This window comes from Lissotriton vulgaris, chromosome 4_1 (genome assembly GCF_964263255.1).
Source record: "Lissotriton vulgaris chromosome 4_1, aLisVul1.2, whole genome shotgun sequence".
NCBI lineage: Eukaryota > Metazoa > Chordata > Amphibia > Caudata > Salamandridae > Lissotriton > Lissotriton vulgaris.
This window is the reverse complement of record NC_141691.1, coordinates 1,798,129,718-1,798,148,625: the sequence shown is the minus strand read 5'-3', so window position 1 is coordinate 1,798,148,625 and position 18,908 is coordinate 1,798,129,718.

Here is an 18,908-nt window from a genome sequence, read left to right as displayed (position 1 = left end):
TGCCTTTGATCTACGCTGCAGACTGCAGGGTTCACAACTTGATACCAGAAGCGGAAATGCACTACAAACAACATTAAACACATTCTCAATTTATTTAAGACAAAGACAGTTGTACTGTGTCCTTAGATTTTTTTAACTGTAACAAAAAAAGCATTTGTCAATATCTGTGCTGACAACTGCCTTCGATTTACATTGTGAGGGCTCACGATTCAGGTGGAATGGCAATTGCACATGACGTATTCCAATAGCCAAGAGACATTGTACCAGTGCGACCTGCCCGAACCACGAATCATCGCAGGATGAGCACACGCTGAGTTCTTCAGGTACCACTCACTCACTGTACCACAAGTCATCTCCACTTGGCCTTGTTAAAGCAGAATTCACTAGGCAAAAAACATTGCTCCCAGTGTGGCCTGCCCGGAATACGCATCATCGCAGGTTACATACACCCTCAGTCCCAAAGGTACAACTAACTCAGTGCACCATAATTCATCGCCACGTAGCCGTATGCAAGCAGAATTCAATAGAGAAAAGACATTAGTCAGAATGCGGTCCCCCCTTTACCACTCATTTCGCAGGCAACGTACAAGCTCAGCGCCAAAGATACTACTTACTCAGTGCACCATAAACCATCGCAAAGAAGAGTGAACAGTTTTGTGTCATAGTGAGACATACTGTCCCTTTTAAATGGAATTGATGCAGAATTCAATCGGCAAAAGACATTACTTCAATTACTGTGCCTCCCCCCCGACCACGCATCATCACAGGGAACGTTCAAGCTCAGTGCCAAAGGTATTACTAACTCAGTGCACCAGAAATCATCGCCACGTGACCGTATTGAATGAGATTATGTAGTTCGGGCTCTAGCCCGTCTTAAAGGTCCCTATAGAAAATTGCGTGGGTAAAACACATTTTGGGACCACCCTTTTTTCTCGCCCCGCTTCACGAATCACCCCCAAACTTTCAGAGAAGGAGCGGAGCCGAGCTGAGCAGGCCATCTTCTTCACGCATAGTCATCAACCAGTGCTAATGTTATTCCAAATAGAATGTTGCCGATTTCCTTTGGAAACTAGGTCCTAACTATAACTACCCAAGTGCCCTGAAGCATAGAAGGTCACACAGCAGCGCCTCGCCATACCGCTCCTTAATGCAGCTTGCCTTCCTGCTCTTAAATCTTTCCAACTGCCAACGCGTTTCGAGGAAAACCCTCTTCTTCTCGGGCTGCCAAAATGAAACATCTGAATCTCGCATTTTTTTCACTGTTGGCTCTTTATTGAATTGCATCACTGCCCCCCAGTGGGCGTGTTCACAGTATGGATTTACGTGTATGTTGGGACATAGAGTCCTAAATGCGAGCACCCTTTTTTACTTTGGTAAGTTCGATTGTTTCATTCACTTTCAAGGCGCTTTTGTATCCTGTAGTAGGTATTGAGCACTCGGCAGGCTTTTCTTTGCATATTAGGCACTGATGCTGATAATGTCTTAATTAGTGTAAAACAACAGCCTCACCCTGCTGGTGTATGGAATTCTCCTCCAGCTTGTTACGGTGATGGTGCTCCTCCTCACGGCCGGACTTACCAAAGTAAACAAGGGTGCTCGCATTTAGGACAGATGGCTCTTTTGCTGGCTTGGCTGTTGGAGGGTTTCTTGAGTGGGGCGAAGGTGTTGGCGCAGTCGTCGATCCATCAATGGAGGGGGAGCGACCTACCAGGAGGGTCAGGGGTCGCTCACCTCACCACGCAGCGTCTGGCATATATGGGGAGGTGGGAGGGAGGAGCAGCTGGGAGGCGGGAACAGCGTGTGGGCAGGGGGCGGGGAAACAGTGGGACAAAAAGCATAATGGGGCGCAAAGAGGGGGAAAACAGTGGCACAGAGGGCAAAAACGGGGCACAACCGAAAGGAAAAACGAGTGGCACAGAAGCAAAAATGGGGCACACAGAGGGGGAAAAAACTGTGGCACAGAGGGCACAAACAGGGCACAGAAACAGGGGTAGAGCACACTTACCAGCGGGTCCTCAGCAGCGGCAGCAGGGGCACACAGGCAGAGCTGCTGCACTATGTAAGGATTCCCAGGTTTCCCTTCTCATAGCACATTTTTTCTCCTTAAGGGCCAGCCTGTAACCCGTTCTTGCCTGCCTGACATTGTTGGGAATTCTGGGTTGTCTGTGTAGATAATTTTTGAGGTTGGTATATGCCCGGGTACATTGATTTTCATACCACCCTTGACTCTTGACTTTATTACGAAGTTGGACAAATAATAACTCCCTGACCCCAGCTGATAGTGTCTGAAACGAAGATAAAATACTGTTGGTTGGAGCTGATTCACTCAAACAAGTATCAAAGGAGGTTTTATACTTAATTACAAGTTGTGTCAAAGCAGCATCCGGGTCCATTCACTTTTTCAAATTTTACCATTCCCATGGCTTCTGTCGGGTTGTCTACCCTTTCAGACCTATGTGATGGCAAGCTAATCGATAGGCATAGTGGGAAGTGATCACTCATGGGGTTATCACCAACTTTAAAAGAGTGCAACCTCGATGTGTAGTTCAAGGATACTAATATGTAATCTATGGTTGAGGATGTACCTCTACCATTAAATGGGGGGGGCCTGGGGATCGGATTAGCCAGTAAGTCATTCACAAAACCCTGCTCATTACTTATGATCAGATTATTAAGCAAATCCCCTGACAATGTATGGCAGAAATTAGTGCTACATGTGCCTTCTTTATCTCTGAAACCACAGATTCTGCTATCGACCATGAGGGCATGGAAGACAATTTAAGTGCCCCACCAGGAGTATCATTGTATCTATTGCACTATCATTGCTGGCAGGATTAAGGCCACTGGCAATATTTTTTACAACCTTACCAAACTCATCTGGAAATATTTTATTGTAAATATTAACCAAAATAATACAATGGGTCAAGTTTTTATGTAATCTGAACAGTTGGCAATATCTTTCCCCCAACTTTGATTCCATTTTGTCTATTGCTAATTTATTATAGTTATGTATATAACAAGCCCTCCCTTTGCTCTACCCCGTAGTCGTTTCTCTGCAGACGTGTAAAATGTTTTTAAACCATTGATATGAATTGGGTCTCTAGTCCAAGTTTCCTGGAAACATAGGATGTCATAGTTTAAAATAAAATCACACCATGTTTGATTATTCGTCTTATTGCGCAGCTCTACAATATTCAAGGATATAATCTTACACACAGAACAATCATAATTGGACAGGGATCCAATTTGATCTATAATAGATGGGTTTGTGTTGGCATTTCCCAAATTAAAATTTTCTTGCGTTTGGGGCTCACAAGATGCAGATATTTGGGCTAAACTCCTGGTGCTACTTTCTCTCTCTCTCATTTCCTCCTCAGCTATAACAGAGGATGGTCTAGATGCTAATTCGTCAGACTGTGGGGTGCTGCCATTTAGCAGAGTTACGTCACCACTACTCCTGGATAGGCCCACATCCTGGGTCAGGTACCTGCTCGGAGTTGCCAGTCAGTCATTGTCTTCTAAGGTGTTAAAAATTTCGTAGTGATTGCTTACTGGGACAGCATACCTAGATTGTCCTAACCCGCGCCATCTCTCTTCCCCTGGGATATCCTGCTGGAGTCTATGTGGTTGGTAAAAATAGCCCAGGGGCAGAATGTTTATCCCCGTTGTACTGACTGGTCAATTTCCCCTGTTCCCTAATATGGTTCGAACCAGAGCTGGTGACCTAAATGTTAAGACTACGCAATTTCCAGCTAGTCTTATTTGACCTTCCTACCAGCCAATCCACTGTGCCATTTTAAAATCTGCAAATAACAAGTTTGTGATAACTGTCCTAGCACTTAAAAGGTGTAGAGCCTTATTCCTCAGTGTTGATCAATGCTCCATCTCCCCAGATGACGGCGGGGGACATTGGTCAGCACAATAGTGTATGATGTTACTTCAGGAGGAAGGTGCAGGTTACTAGGGCTTGACAAGTTGCCCCTGATTAGATTCTGGCGTTGTGAGTCACTTAAGGTCTGAGCTCCATCTTTATGATAGTCCATAGCAGGGAGGATCTCCTTCTGAGTGTTTTACATCCACTCACTGTCTCTATTCATGCCCTGTACAAATTCAGGTTGATTATTGGTGGGTGGTGCTTCTCTTAGATGTATTAATTTTGTGCGTGAGGTCTTGTTGGTGTTGCTGGGGCGCAGACCCAGTCCTGAGGTTTTCAGGCTGACCACGATTTAAACCCACAGACATGCTGGATAACACAGCCTTGGTACTGCATTGACAGGTCTCTGGCAGGGCTTGGGAGGGACTACCAACGAGATTTTCCAATTTGATTAGGCTTGCCTACAGATAAGACAATTTAAGCATTAGTGGATTCAAGAGGGATGAAACAGTAATTTCCAGCTTTTTCCAGAACTCCACATTATCACTGTCCTGGCTTGGAATAGGGGCTATTTGTACAAAGTCCTTTAGAGCTGCAGTATGTCCTGTACTAATCTCCCTTTCTGCATTCTTTTGTTTAAGTTCCATAACATTTGATGGGGGCACATTGTCAAAACCAGGGCCCACCCCTTTCTTTTCTTAGATGTCAGTGCAGAGTCAGTCCCTTGGCTGATTTTGACTTTCTGGCCCCTGGTGACTACATTTGGTCTAGTTAGTCTAACAGATGCCTCATTGCAATCAATATTCTCCAGATCAGGTGCTGATATATGCAGTTCATTAGATATGGGATAGTTAGGATTGGGGTTAATGGGGTTAATGTTTTCAATTGGGACATTTATACCCGAGTGGCAAGGGGAACATCTTGGATCTAATGATAGTCTACACTCTGTGAGGGCAATCTCATGAATTAGAGCCGACTCAGCCCTCAATAGGAATGCATCCAAAGTCCCAATAACACCCTGCCCCATTAGCGATTTGCGCTTACTCATAGTTTACTCCCCCTTCACACACTCAATACAATTTAATACAGTATAATGCACACTCTAGTTGTAAGTGATATGTGGAGGAATGTTCAGCCTCAGTTCAGACCCAGTACCTTGGGTAAGGTTCAGTTCAGCAAGCATCCATGGGCGATCACTAATCCTATAGATGTTGATAACCTGGCCCATCCCAGCCTCCTTCGGCCTCTGATGGGCTCGGACGGACCCGTCCTTGGCCTGGGCTTTGCCCAGGTGGGACCTGGGTGCGCCCCTGTGCGTCCCGCACCTAGGGACAGGTCCTGCTTTTAACCCCTTCGCTGCGGCGGCTATTCCGCCGCAGCGCTAAAGGGGCGGGGCGGCCGTGCGGCCGCCGCATGCTGGTGACAGAACCGCTCCGTCACCAGCTACAGTTGAGCTGTGCTGGTGACGGAGCGGTTCCGTCATGACCCGCCCCGCTCTTTAGAACGCCCGCTCAGGCGCGAAATCAGCGCCGCGCAGGCGGGGCGGCCGGGCCATGACGGAACCGCTCCGTCATCAGCACAGCTCAACTGTAGCTGATGACGGAGCGGTTCCGTCATCAGCATGGAAGGGGTTAAGCACCGGCTGGCATGGGTGGAACTGACGCATGCAGCAGCTGTCACAATGCGCCCTGGGCGTTGGAGTCGTCCAAACCTCCGCTGGATACAATGTAGCAATGTGGCAAACAACAAAGGCTTATGTCTCAACTTTATTCTGCGTCTGTCTGCTCATTTCTCAACTTTATTTTGCCTCTTACTGCTCATTTCTCACCTTTTTTTGCCTCTTTCTGCTTGTTTCTGACCACCTTTATTCTGCCTCTTTATGCTCCAGTCTAACCTTATTTCTGCCTCTTTTTGCCAGTTTCTCACCTTTATGTTGCCTATTTATGCTCATTGCTAAGCTTTATTCTACCTTTTCTACTCTCTTTTGATCTTTATTCTGTATCTTTCCAGTCATATGAAGTGTGGGAATGAAATGACAGTTGAAACAGTAGGAGTTTGTAATGAAAACAACTGTGGAGTTTCAGTGCTAATGATTCAGTAGCAGTGATTGGTGGATTTTGATTGCTGAAAACAGAAAGTTAGGGTGCATGGATGTGTTCTTTGAAAGATGTAATTTGAATGGTTAAGAAAAAATCATTTTTAGAAACATTGCACTGGATAAGCAGGTGTACTGAGAGTTCGGAGTTCAGTTGAAACATTGTTGTGTGAACTTGTAAACATGAGGGGTCTTTCAGGAGGTAGTTGCTATGGAAAAAAGGCAGAAAGGGCAGAGGGGGAAGGGTGTTGATTTGAAAAAAGTGAGGGAAGAGTTTTGATTGGGTGACATGAGAGATATGTGTGATGAATTACAGCATTTCTGTGCCATTGTTGGTTGCAGCCTCTGGAGTGCATACCCTTTGCTCTGCTAAAGAAAAATTGGTGTGTGTCTGAGACTGTTTTAAAATTCAAAAAGCATTTGCTAAGGTGAGAAAAGATTCATTTAATTTAGATACAGACTAGTATGCTTTAGGGAGAAAATTAGGAAGAAAGTTGTGTATTTAAAATGTTGCTTTGTGTCAAGTGTTTTACAAAAAGATGTTTTTTTCTTTGAGAAATTGTAATTGGAGATAATGTGAAGTATTAGTACTGACAGGGTGTGCTTGTACATAGGAGCTGTGCTGTGTTTTCAAATTATGACTTGAAAATCGTTTTTAAGGAAAAGGAATGCTTTTTAAATTTATGAGAAGGAAAAAATCGTGTCTGCTTCTTTAAACATTTTAAGTCACTTCCCCATGATTCAGGGAGAATAATTTGTTTACTTGATGTGTTTAAAAACGTTTCTTGAAGTCATTTAGGTTTCTTGATATGTACTGCTAGAGTTTCATAGCCAGCATGGGGCATATTTACAAGGCCTTTGAGCCACTTTCACGTTATTTTCCCCATGTTAAAAGTGACGCAAAAGTGGTGCAAGGGCTTTGTAAATACGCCCCATGTGTGTTAGGGCATTTTAAGTCACTTCCCCATGAATCTGGGAGAATAATTTGCTTACTTGATGTGTTTAAAAACGTTTCTTGAAGTCATTTAGGTTTCTTGATATGTACTGCTAGAGTTTCATAGTCAGCATGGGGTATATTTAAAAGGCCTTTGAGTCACTTTCACGTCATTTTTCCCATGTTAATAGTGACGCAAAAGTGGTGCAAGGTCCTGGGTAAATACGCCCCATGTGTGTTAGGCCATTTTAAGTCACTTGCCCCATGAATCAGGGAGAATAATTTGCTTACTTGATGTGTTTAAAAACGTTTCTTGAAGTCATTTAGGTGTCTTGATATGTACTGCTAGAGTTTCATAGCCAGCATGGGGCACATTTACAAGGTCTTTGAGCCACATTCGCGTTATTTTTCCCATGTTAAAAGTGACGCAAAAGTGGTGCAAGGGCCTTGTAAATACGCCCCCGTGCTGTGTTTTCAAATTATGACTTGAAAATCGTTTTTAAGGAAAAGGAATGCTTTTTAAATTTATGAGAAGTAAAAAATGGTGTCTGCTTCTTTAAACAAATATTTCACTTGCCCCATGATTCAGGGAGAATAATGTGCTTACTTGATGTGTTTAAAAACGTTTCTTGAAGTCATTTAGGTTTCTTGATATGTACTGCTAGAGTTTCATAGCCAGCATGGGGCATATTTACAAGGCCTTTGAGCCACTTTCACTTTATTTTCCCAATGTTAAAAGTGACGCAAACGGGGTGCAAGGGCCTTGTAAATACGCCCTCATGTGTGTTAGGGCATTTTAAGTCACTTCCCCATGAATCTGGGAGAATAATTTGCTCACTTGATGTGTTTAAAAACGTTTCTTGAAGTCATTTAGGTTTCTTGATATGTACTGCTAGAGTTTCATAGCCAGCATGGGGCATATTTACAAGGCCTTTGAGTCACTTTCACGTCATTTTTCCCATGTTAATAGTGACGCAAAAGTGGTGCAAGGGCCTTGTAAATATGCCCCCATGTATGTTAGGCCATTTTAAGTCACTTGCTCCATGAATCAGGGAGAATAATTTGCTTACTTGATGTGTTTGAAAACTTTTTTGAAGTTATTTAGGTTTCTTGATATGTACTGCTAGAGTTTCATAGCCGGCATGGTGCATATTTACAAGGCCTTTGAGTCACTTTCACGTCATTTTCCCCATGTTAATAGTGACGCAAAAGTGGTGCAAGGGCCTTGTAAATACACCCCCATGTGTGTTAGGCCATTTTAAGTCACTTCCCGCATGAATCTGGGAGAATAATTTGCTTACTTGATATGTTTAAAAACGTTTCTTGAAGTCATTTACATTTCTTGATATGTACTGCTAGAGTTTCATAGCCAACATGGGGCATATTTACAAGGACTTTGAGCCACTTTCACGTTATATTCCCCATGTTAAAAGTGACGCAAAAGTGGTGCAAGGGCCTTGTAAAAACGCCCTCATGTGTGTTAGGGCATTTTAAGTCACTTCCACATGAATCTGGGAGAATAATTTGCTTACTTGATGTGTTTAAAAACGTTTCTTGAAGTCATTTAGGTTTCTAGATATGTACTGCTAGAGTTTCATAGCCAGCATGGGGCATATTTGCAAGGCCTTTGAGTCACTTTCACGTCATTTTCCCTATGTTAATAGTGACGCAAAAGTGGTGCAAGGGCCTTGTAAATACGCCCTCATGGTTGTTAGGCCATTTTAAGTCACTTCCCTCATGAATCTGGGAGAATAATTTAATTACTTGATGTGTTTTAAAAATGTGTTTTTTGACTTAAAATAGCTCAAAGGCTTTGTAAATATGTCCCATACTGGCTATGAAACTCTAGCAGTACATTTTCTAAAACCTAAGTGACTTCAAGAAACGATTTTAAACACATCCAGTAAGCAAAATATTGTAGAAGCATTCCATTCCATTGCTACTATTTGTGGGTTTTAAATGTGTCTATGCTGCTAAATTACCGTAGGTAGAATTGACAACTAGTGTGTTAATTGTTTGCTTACTGTTATTGGTTTACTGTTTGGTAATAGTGGTTAGTAACATTTTTTTTTTTAATTTACCATAGATTCAACTCAAGATCTTTTGAAAAATTCAAAAATGCCCTCAAGGCAAAGAAAAAGAAAAGAAGCAAAGCAACTTACACCCCACCTTGGTAAACCTTTGCAGCAGTCCTCTACAATAAAAACTTGTCAAGTCACCAAAAAAACTCTGGGTGAGACAACAAAATCTTTTTTAAGAAACATTTGCAGATGAAAAAGTATCACTACAGAACATGTTTTAGTCCAGAAGAAGAGAGCCAATTAAAACGGGAAGGAAAGGCCCCTCAAAAATGTTACTGCTAGAGCAGGAGATAACTCTGTGCATGGTAGTAGAAGGAAAAATCTGTTTAGGGACATTCGTAGACGAATGTTCCGCAACAGGATAATTGGCAATTTGTTAAAAAATATTAAGAAAGGTCAACAGAAAGGGGCTTTTTATAAGAGAAAGAAAAATGTAGAGAAAATTATTGATCAGGCTTTCGAAATTAAGCCAAAGTTATTTATTTTGATAATCAATAGAATTCGGAAACTAAACAAGGCAATTTATGATTTCAAATCAAATAGTAGATGGAAGAGAACAGTTAATCGTAGTAATTTTTGTGAAGTTTTTTCAGGAGAATGGATGCATAGTTCAAGTTGTGAGGCATTTTTTAATGAGGAGAGTTATTTCCAGGACAATGATTTGGTGCATGCAGTTGACACCAGTGGTCGAGCATATGAGGTGAAAGACAGTTGTCCGGTTGGAAAAGAAAAACTTGTCTCTACAGAGGCAGAAGAGGTGTTAGGTAATGAAGTTTTAAGAAGACGTCCTAAGGGACCAGTGTACACCTGGAAGTGTAGTAGTATTTGCAGTGTGCGACAAGATTCCATCAATTTGCTTTGTGATTTTGTAGGGACATTTAATAAGAAAAGTTTAAAACAGAAAATGAAGTTGTTGCAAGAATTAGATCCTTGCAGAGTGAGAGAAGTGACAGGTTTGCATGGTCATTCACTGGCTTGTCTTTCCAGGAGAGTATGCCAGAGTGTTTTTCATCATTTCAGGATGCTAGCAGTGCATCATAATAAAGTGAGGAAATTAGTTAGAATGTTGTATTATGCTAAGAGTCCAGCAATTATGCTTAAACAATTAAACACTGCTCTTTTGCATGGTTCTGAAGTAGATGTGAAGAATATTTGTGAAGAAATTGAGTTTTGTTACTTTGCTAGTAAAGAGAACTTGACCGAGTAGAAGAAGGTAATGTGAAAGAGAGTGTACAGATTTCCAGTACAGAAGTTTCACAAGGAAATTTCCACGTTTACAGTGAAATCAAGTGAGAGGCCTAATTTCACTTGTGTGTGTTGTCGACGGACTTATTATAAGAATCAGACTAAGTTAGTGGATTTATATACAAAAAGTGAAATTGAAAACAATAGTGAATGGAAGGATTTTGCAACATACTTGATGGTAGAAAATTGTTTTGATTTGGGATCAGATCAACGTATGTGTACTTATTGTTTTAACAAATTAAATCAAAACCGGATGCCTGCTAGAACGGTTCATAATAATCTGGAATTGGTTGACATTCCTTCTGAACTGAAGGATTTAAATACTTATGAATCTATTTTGATTCAAAGTGTCCATCCTTTTCAGGCTATTGTTCGAATGGAGCCTAAGACAGGGAAATTGCCTCCTTCAGATTTACATAGAGGATTAAAGGGAAGAGTTGTTTATTTGCCTCTGGATTTGCAGAAAAATATTGATACAATTGGTGTAGACAAAGTGGAAGAGGAACCTCTGGTTATCTTAATTAATGGGGTTCCGACAAAGAGTAAGAAAATCTGGCAAGATTTAGTGGATGTTAGGAAAGTCAAAAAGGCAACGTTGTATTTGATGAAAAACAATGAGTACTACAAGAATGTATGTGTTGCAGAAGACGAACTAAGTGAAGAAGAGGACAGCGATTTGTCTGCTGGACAAATAGAGAAAGTAGATGCCTCTAATAATGAAGAAATATATGAACATTATAGTGTTCATCTTTTGCATTCTAAAGAAGTCATGGGGAATGCTATTGAGTTGTTTCAAATGAAACAAGCCAAAGGGAGTCACATTAGTGTTTGGGAGGAAAGTTTGGAAGCTGGGTGTTTCCCACAGTTATTTCCAACAGGTCGAGGAGGAAGATATGATGAGCGACCTGATCAAATTCCTGCTTCTGAATACCGGACTTTACGATTGTATGCAGAAGATCCTAGGTTTCGACAATGCATTCCCTATTTGTTTCATCTACTGTATGAAAGTGATCTGTCTGGACTGTCTTAAGCAGTGAACCACATCCTGAAAAGTGGTGTACAGCTGCAAAATATCTTGGCAAGGGAGTTTATGGATAAAGTCAATGTGCAAGACAGTATTTTGGATTCTCACCTGATTAATCTCATGGCATGTCAGCGTGGTACTAATGAGTATTGGTACCGTCGTCATGGTGACTTAAAATGTATGCTGAGGAACTTAGGAACTCCCACATGGTTCTTCACTCTCAGCTGTGCCGAGTATGGCTGGGAAGACTTACTTGAATTTCTACGAGAGGCAAATGGAAACATTGAAAATATCAAATTCAAGACACCCGGAGAACTGTGCTCTTTGGATCCAGTCAATGTATGCAGGTACTTCAATCATAGATTTGAAGCTATGATGTCTTTCATTACGAACAAGAAAAATCCACCTCTTGGAGAGGTGTTGGATTTCTTCTGTAGAAAGGAGTATCAAGCAAGAGGTGCTCCTCATATACATATGCTGCTATAGATCAAAGATGCACCCACATTTGGAACAGATCCGGATGACTTAGTGATGAGTTTCATAGAACAGTATTCTACATGTTCTGTTCCAAAGACAAAGGAAGACAAAAGTTTAAGAGAACAAGTTTTACACTTTCAAAACCATCGTTGTGGAAAGTACTGTCGTCGTAAATTCAGAAACAAGAACAAGTTCCATACAAAATGTCGTTTTGGGTTTCCACGATCAGTGATATCTAAAGGAAGAGTGAACAATTTGATGTCTTCGCTGCAACATAATGTGACGAGGAAATCACCCAAAAATACATACAATTTAAAAAGAAACAAAGAGTCCAAGTACATCAACGACTACAACCCAGTGATTTTGTCCATGTGGAATGCTAACATGGATATACAGTTTGTGGCTGACAACTGTATGGCTGTGGCTCGGTATGTGACGTCTTATATCACAAAAAAAAAGACAGAACTGAAGGATATGTGGGATGACATTTCACATGAAAAGAGCCTCAGTAAGAAGTTGTACAGTTTCAGTCTAAAGATGTTGTCGCATCAAGAAATCGGAGCATACGAATGTTCTGATCGGTTATCTTCAGCAAGTCTCTATGCCAAATCTAGGAGTATAATTTGGGTGAGTCTTGGTCTTGCTGCAACACGTAATCGAGTTCTGAAACCTGAGCGGGAAATTGATTATTTGGCGGAGAAGGAGCCAAACAGTACAGATATTTTGAAGACCAACATGTTGGATACATATTATCCAAATAGAAGCAGTCACCTCGAGAATGTTTGTATGGATGAGGTTCTACAAAATTACATATTCAAGAGGAACATCAAAAAAGATATTGATAAAGGAGTGTATGCTGTAATTGGAAGTGAGAGATGTCTGGTCAAGCAAAGAAAATGCCAATTGGTAAATCATCGAAAATTGAGTTGCGAATCTCCTGAAAGAAAAGAGTTTTTCTATTTAGCTCTTTTGCAAATTTTCAAGCCTTGGCATGCAGAAGAGGAACTGCTTGGAGATTTCCTCTGTTATGAAGATTCTTTCAATGCAGCCAAGGAGTCCATAGAATGTCCTGTTTTTCCAAAATATCTAGAAATGTTGAATGCAGAAATCGAGCAGGAAGCAACAATTGCAGCCAAGATTGCTAGAGACAGTTCTCAGGACAGTCAGAGTTCCACTTCATTGAGTCAGAATCCACTAGGAGGACCAGTTATCGAAAATGAAGCTGCCATGATTGAAGTGTAAAGAGCCATGGCACATGCTCAGGAGGATGCGGTTAACTTGGAAGATTTGGAAAGACAACTCAACGTTGAGCAGAGGAAAATATATGACGAAGTTACCAACCAAATTGATCATGGATTAAGTCATGAGAAGAAAGAGTGCTCATGTACGTCGTCCGACTGTACGTGAGTGGAGAAGCAGGAACTGGAAAAGGTTTCCTCATTAAAGCAATTTCATGTTATTTGCAGAAAAGGACTGAGTCATCGCTGTCTCGTGTTGTCACCGCTCCAACTGGACTGGCAGCACATAACATTAAAGGTATTACTTTGCATCGTCTACTGATGCTGCCAGTGGAGCATGATAACAAATTACAATACCACAAGTTATCTGGAGATGCTTGTTGTGAAGTTTCAAGAGTCCTAAAGAAGATGAAACTTCTTATCATTGACGAAGTAAGCATGGCTTCCAATGTCATGCTTGCCTTTGTGTCATTTGAGAATGCAAGAAGTTCTTAAAACAGAGTATGATGTGTTATTTGGTGGCAAACACATCATTGTTTTCGGTGATCTTCTGCAGCTGACACCAGTGAAAGGACAACCAGTGTTTAAACTACTTACGCATGAAGATACCAGGAAGTGCCTAGGGAGCATTGGCAACGTTAATATATGGTTAAACTTCAATTATGCTGAACTGCATGAAAATATGCGTCAGGCGAAGGATGAAGATTATAAGAATATTCTACAAGATGTTAGAATCGGAAAAGTGACCGAGCATGGGAAGGAAGCTTTACATGCACAATTATTGTAAAATTTGTATCCAGATGAAGACGTTCTGCCGGAGAATATTTTTCAGAAAATTACTGAGAAGAAATCTGCGATATGTTTGATGCCAACTCTGCAAGAATGTTCCATCTTCAACAACAAAATGTTGAATTTAGAAAACCAAGACATAATGAAACTGGAAGCTATTGACAGAATTGAGCATATGTGAGCAACAATTATTTTGTCTGAAAATGTGAAATCTAAATTTGATTCATTAGAGAAGACTATATCTAAAACTGCGGGTTTTGAAAAGACTCTGAATGTGTGCTTAAATTGCCGTATCATTTTGAGAAGGAATTTAAATGTTGAAAGAGGTCTGGTAAATGGATCAATGGGTAATGTTGTTGATTTTGAGAAATACAGAAATAGAGATGAAATTGAATTTATAAAAATTAAATTTGATGGCATTGAGGATGTACAGCAAATTGCTCGTTGCTCTGCTAGGTTTTTGCTTGTTAAAGACTTATATGTTCGCTGTAAGCAGTTTCCTGTTTGCTTGGCATATGCGGTGACAATCCATAAATCTCAAGGTTTCAGTGTAGACAGTGCTTTGGTGAATATTGGCAGTTCTGTGTTCAAGGAGGGTATGGCTTATGTGGCATTATCACGAGTCAGAACTTTATCTGGATTGTACTTGATTGAGTGTGATGAGACAAACATTTGTGCAGATCTAGATTGTGTTAAGGAATACAATAGGTTAGGAAGAGAGTATGCGCCACATTTGCCTCAATATCCTTTGTTTGAAAAACGTGTGGTAGGCCGGAAACGAAGAAATGTAACCAATAGTAGGGAGGTTGTAGCAAAAACACGAAAAGTCGATGAACCCGAAATTGTAAGCAGAAAGAAAATGGATGCTGTTCAAGATGTTGTTGGTTTTCAATTTGAAAATTGTTCTGGTGTCAAATGCTATGCTAATGTAGTGGTTAATGTTGTCTTTTCTCTAGAAACATTAAAAGAACAGATTGTGGTCAATTCGGATCAAAGATTTTGCTGTTTGTTAAATTCTGTGTTAGAGAAATGTAGCACTGATAGAAGAAAAATAGAAAGTGTGTCTGAAATTCGAAATCTCTTAGACAAATGTTCAGGTCAAACGCAATTCTCTCAAAATATTCAGCAGGATTGTCAGGTGTTTTTAATGTATATGCTTGATGTATTGCAAGATGAAGGTGTAGATGTAGATTATCCGTTTGGCCTTTCTTATCAATTGCAGCATGACTGCGAGAACTGTAGGCTATCAAGTACTACTAGTGTAGACTCAGAAAGATTTATATATTTAACTTTGCCTGACAGTAAATCAGTATCCTTTAATAAGCTAGTAAAAGCAGCAGATCAAAACATGGAGTGTAGCCAATGTAAGTCTGCAATGCTGTCCACATTATTTATACGAAGTTATGGCCAGTATGTCATTTTAATGTTCCAACGATGTAGGTCTGATGGAACTAAATTGACAACTTTAATTAAAAATGTTGTGGCTTCGCAGTTGTCAATATCAGGAAGGACTTTTGTAACTGCAGCAATTATATATCATGACGGTCCTTCAACAACTTCAGGACATTACACAGGATATTTAAAATCTGGAAACTGGTGGTCATTCTGCAATGATTCTGTTTTAACTTTCAAAAAACGTTTACCGTTTGACTTAAAAAATTCTTACCTAGTGTTTTTACAACAAAAATTTTAGGGAAGGAAAGTGGCCTACGAAGATTGGAGCAGTTGATAAATTTTAGTCTGCTGTTTTAAATTGCTTTGTGAATTAGAGTGATCATAATAAATAAAAATGTAAAGTAGTCATAGAGGTACATAACTGGCCTATAATGATTCAAAGAGTTGATATGATTTACTCTGTTGTTTTAAATTGCTCTGTTAGTAACTGAGATCAAGAGAATGAAAAAATTGGAAAAGTCATAGAGGTAGTGTAAGTGTGCCTCATAGTAAGTGGTATCAATGTTATAGGAAATGTGAAACACAAGTAAACTAGAAGGGGAGATATTATTAGTACAAGATTGTGAAAGTGATTTTGGACGTTTTCTTTCTGAAAGTCGGGGAAAAAGAAAATGACGGGATTTGCTTTGAGGAATTCGAAGAGTTTAAAATGGCTCTTACACGATTTGGCCTTGAGGAGAAGTGTGGTAGAGAGCAAAAAGTCATGTATTGTTTCTAGCATATTACTCAAACAGAAAGAGCTTTTCTTTCAGAAAGTGGCGGGCACAGATTTTTTAGAGCACAACAGAGTATAAGCTGTTCATAGCATATCATTCCACGTCATGGAAAGTAAGTGTACTTTTGATGAGTTCTGATTTCAGATTTGTTATATTATATGGGTTTTTTAAACACAATCATTTTGATTGTTTTTTTTCCCCGCTGTTATATAATGAATACCTTCAACTCACTGTTTTTAGTCAAATTTGATATATTCTGAGAACAGCAAAAATAAACCATTTAACATGTATAATTAATTCTATATTTTGTATTGTGATTTTTAATTTGTACTCATCTTGTCTCATGCTCACTTGTCTTTTACTACCTTATATCAATTCTCTTTACATACTAACATTGCCTTTTGTTTTATTCTCTTTCACCCTTGTTCTCTAACTCCACTTATCTTTCAACCTTAGTTTCCTTATTCCAACTCTGCTTTTTTCTTTTCTCTCATGCACCATTTTCTAGCTTTTAGACCCTCTGCTTCGCTTCTCTTTTCCATCTTTTCTCCCTTTTGTTTTCGAAATTAAATAATTTTGGGTTCTCCTTTTTTGTTGCAATCAGTTAGTATAACTCACCTTCACTCATTTATCTTTCTTTGTTGCTTCACTCAGTCTGTATCTGACACTCTTTCCTTCACTTTCTCTGTCCCCTCTCTCCCTCACTCTCTTTTCCTTATTCACCCTTTCCTTATTTAGTTTACCTTACTCACATTCTTTTAGTATCTTACACATCTTCAGTTTATTTTTCTCTTCTATCCTTCTTTTCTGTCACTGAATCTATCCTCCTTTTTATTCACTTAGTAATTTACTCTATTTCTATTTCTTTTTGACTCTGTCTGTCTTTCACCGTTACTTTATTTTCCTTTCTGAATGTTTATCTCTAACTTTATTTCTTTGTAAAATTGTATGATTTTCAACCTTATGCCTTGTCTTTTCAATTTTTTAAATACATGTTTTAATATTTTTCAAATTTTTGTTCTTTCTTTCACAGATTGAAAGTAAAAACATTATAAGTGATGGAGTTAACAACAACTATAAAGTAAGTATTTAGTACTTTTTCCCTTACATCTCTATCACATTCAACTTCTATTACTTCCACTGCTTTATTTCCTTAACCCTCAGTTTCCTTCCTTTGCTTTTTCCCTCATTCCTTTTCAATTACTTACTTACTCCACTCCTTCCACTCCTTTTGTCAGTCCCTTTGTTCTCACAGTTCCTCACTCCTTTTCACTCAGTCCGTCTCTCTTACTCTCACTGTCTCTGTCTCTTCACTCTTTTACTAGTTGTTCATTATGCTTTCTGTCTCAAGTTCAAGCACACTATCTTATTTAAATTTTTTTGCTGCTTCAATTATTCTTTTTCTATCACTTCTTCTTTTCTTCTTTCAGTTTTTTCTCTCTGTCATTCCACATGTTTCAACCTTATTCACTATCGTACACCTTGTTTTAATCCTATTTACTTTCACTCACTGTTTTTTTAACACCTTCCCTCAGGGTTGTTGTTTTAGTCCGGTTCTATCCCTACCTCTTACTCCACATCCTTTACTCTCTTTCTTTTTAGTTTGAAGATTCATTCACATTCTCCAAGTAACTCTTGTTTATTATTCTTCTACACTCTTTTTTTCTTTCACTTCCTTTTCTATTTTCTTTTTCTCAATTTTACCCTCTTACATCTTTTCTTTGTATAATTACCTATTATACAGTATCTCTGTGTTACTCCCTCTAGCTGTCTTTCTTTTAACATTATTCTCTGCCTCCTTCCCTTATATTCACTCTTTATTTTTTTTTTGGTTTACTTCCGGTTCGCGTACCGGCGTGCAAACCAGGAAGTGAATCAAAAAAAAAGAGATTGCCAGAGTGCTAAACATTTTAGCATTTTTTTTAAATGGGAGGTAGTTCTGAAATGAACTTTTTTTTATTGTTTTTGTTGTTTTATATTTTTTTATTATTTTTCGGAACATTTTTTTTTTGTATTTTTTGAACAATTTAAATTTTTTTTGTTTTTTGAGGGGGAACAATGAAAAACAGGCATTAGAAAGGGCTCAACAGGAGCAAAAAAAAATTACTTTTTGGGGCGTTTTGAGCACTTGTGGTTTTCATATGCTCTGTTCATTAAATTCACACTCCTCTCCCCATAACAAAGTAGTTAATCGTTGTTTAATCTGTACGTAAGGCCGCTAGCTGAGGTTGTCAAACAATGGGGTATGACCATGGTGTCATATGCCGATGACACCCAGCTGGCGGTCACGATCAGCGGGGATGCCGAAGTCGACGCCCCCAGGTTTCAACAAGGACTGCGGGCGGTCGCCAGCTGGATGACGTCCAATTGTCTTCAGCTGAACGCTAGTAAGACCGAGGTCATGGTCTTTGGCAGACAGCCGGAACTGTGGGGAGAGAGATGGTGGCCGGGGGAGTTGGGTCCTGCTCCCATCCCAGTCTCCGAACTTAAGAACCTCGGGGTCTGGCTGGACCCTTCCCTCACGTTTGTGTGCCACACCAAACGCACGGCTGCATGCTGCTTCGGCATCCTGCGCGGGCTCCGTCCTGTGCTAAAGTTCTTCGATGCCCCTACCAGGCAACTCATGATCCAAGCTACTGTCATCTCCAGGCTGGATTATGCGAGTTCCTTGCTGGCCGGTCTGAATCTGGCAGAGATCGGGCGCTTACAGAGGATTCAGAACGCCGCAGCTAGAGCGGTGGTAGGCCTCCCAAGATTCTGTCCTACTTCCAGTACCCTGCGGTCACTGCATTGGCTTCCGGTGGCCCAGCGGATCCAGTTTAAGGTCCTCTGCGTCGCCTACAAGATTCTGAAGGGGTCCCCGGCAACGATCCTTACGGCCCTCCTGGCCAATTACATCCCAGCGCGACCCTTAAGATCTGCAGACCTCGAACTGGCCGTTGTGCCGCGCTTCAAGCGGAGTAGGGCCGGTGGACAATCA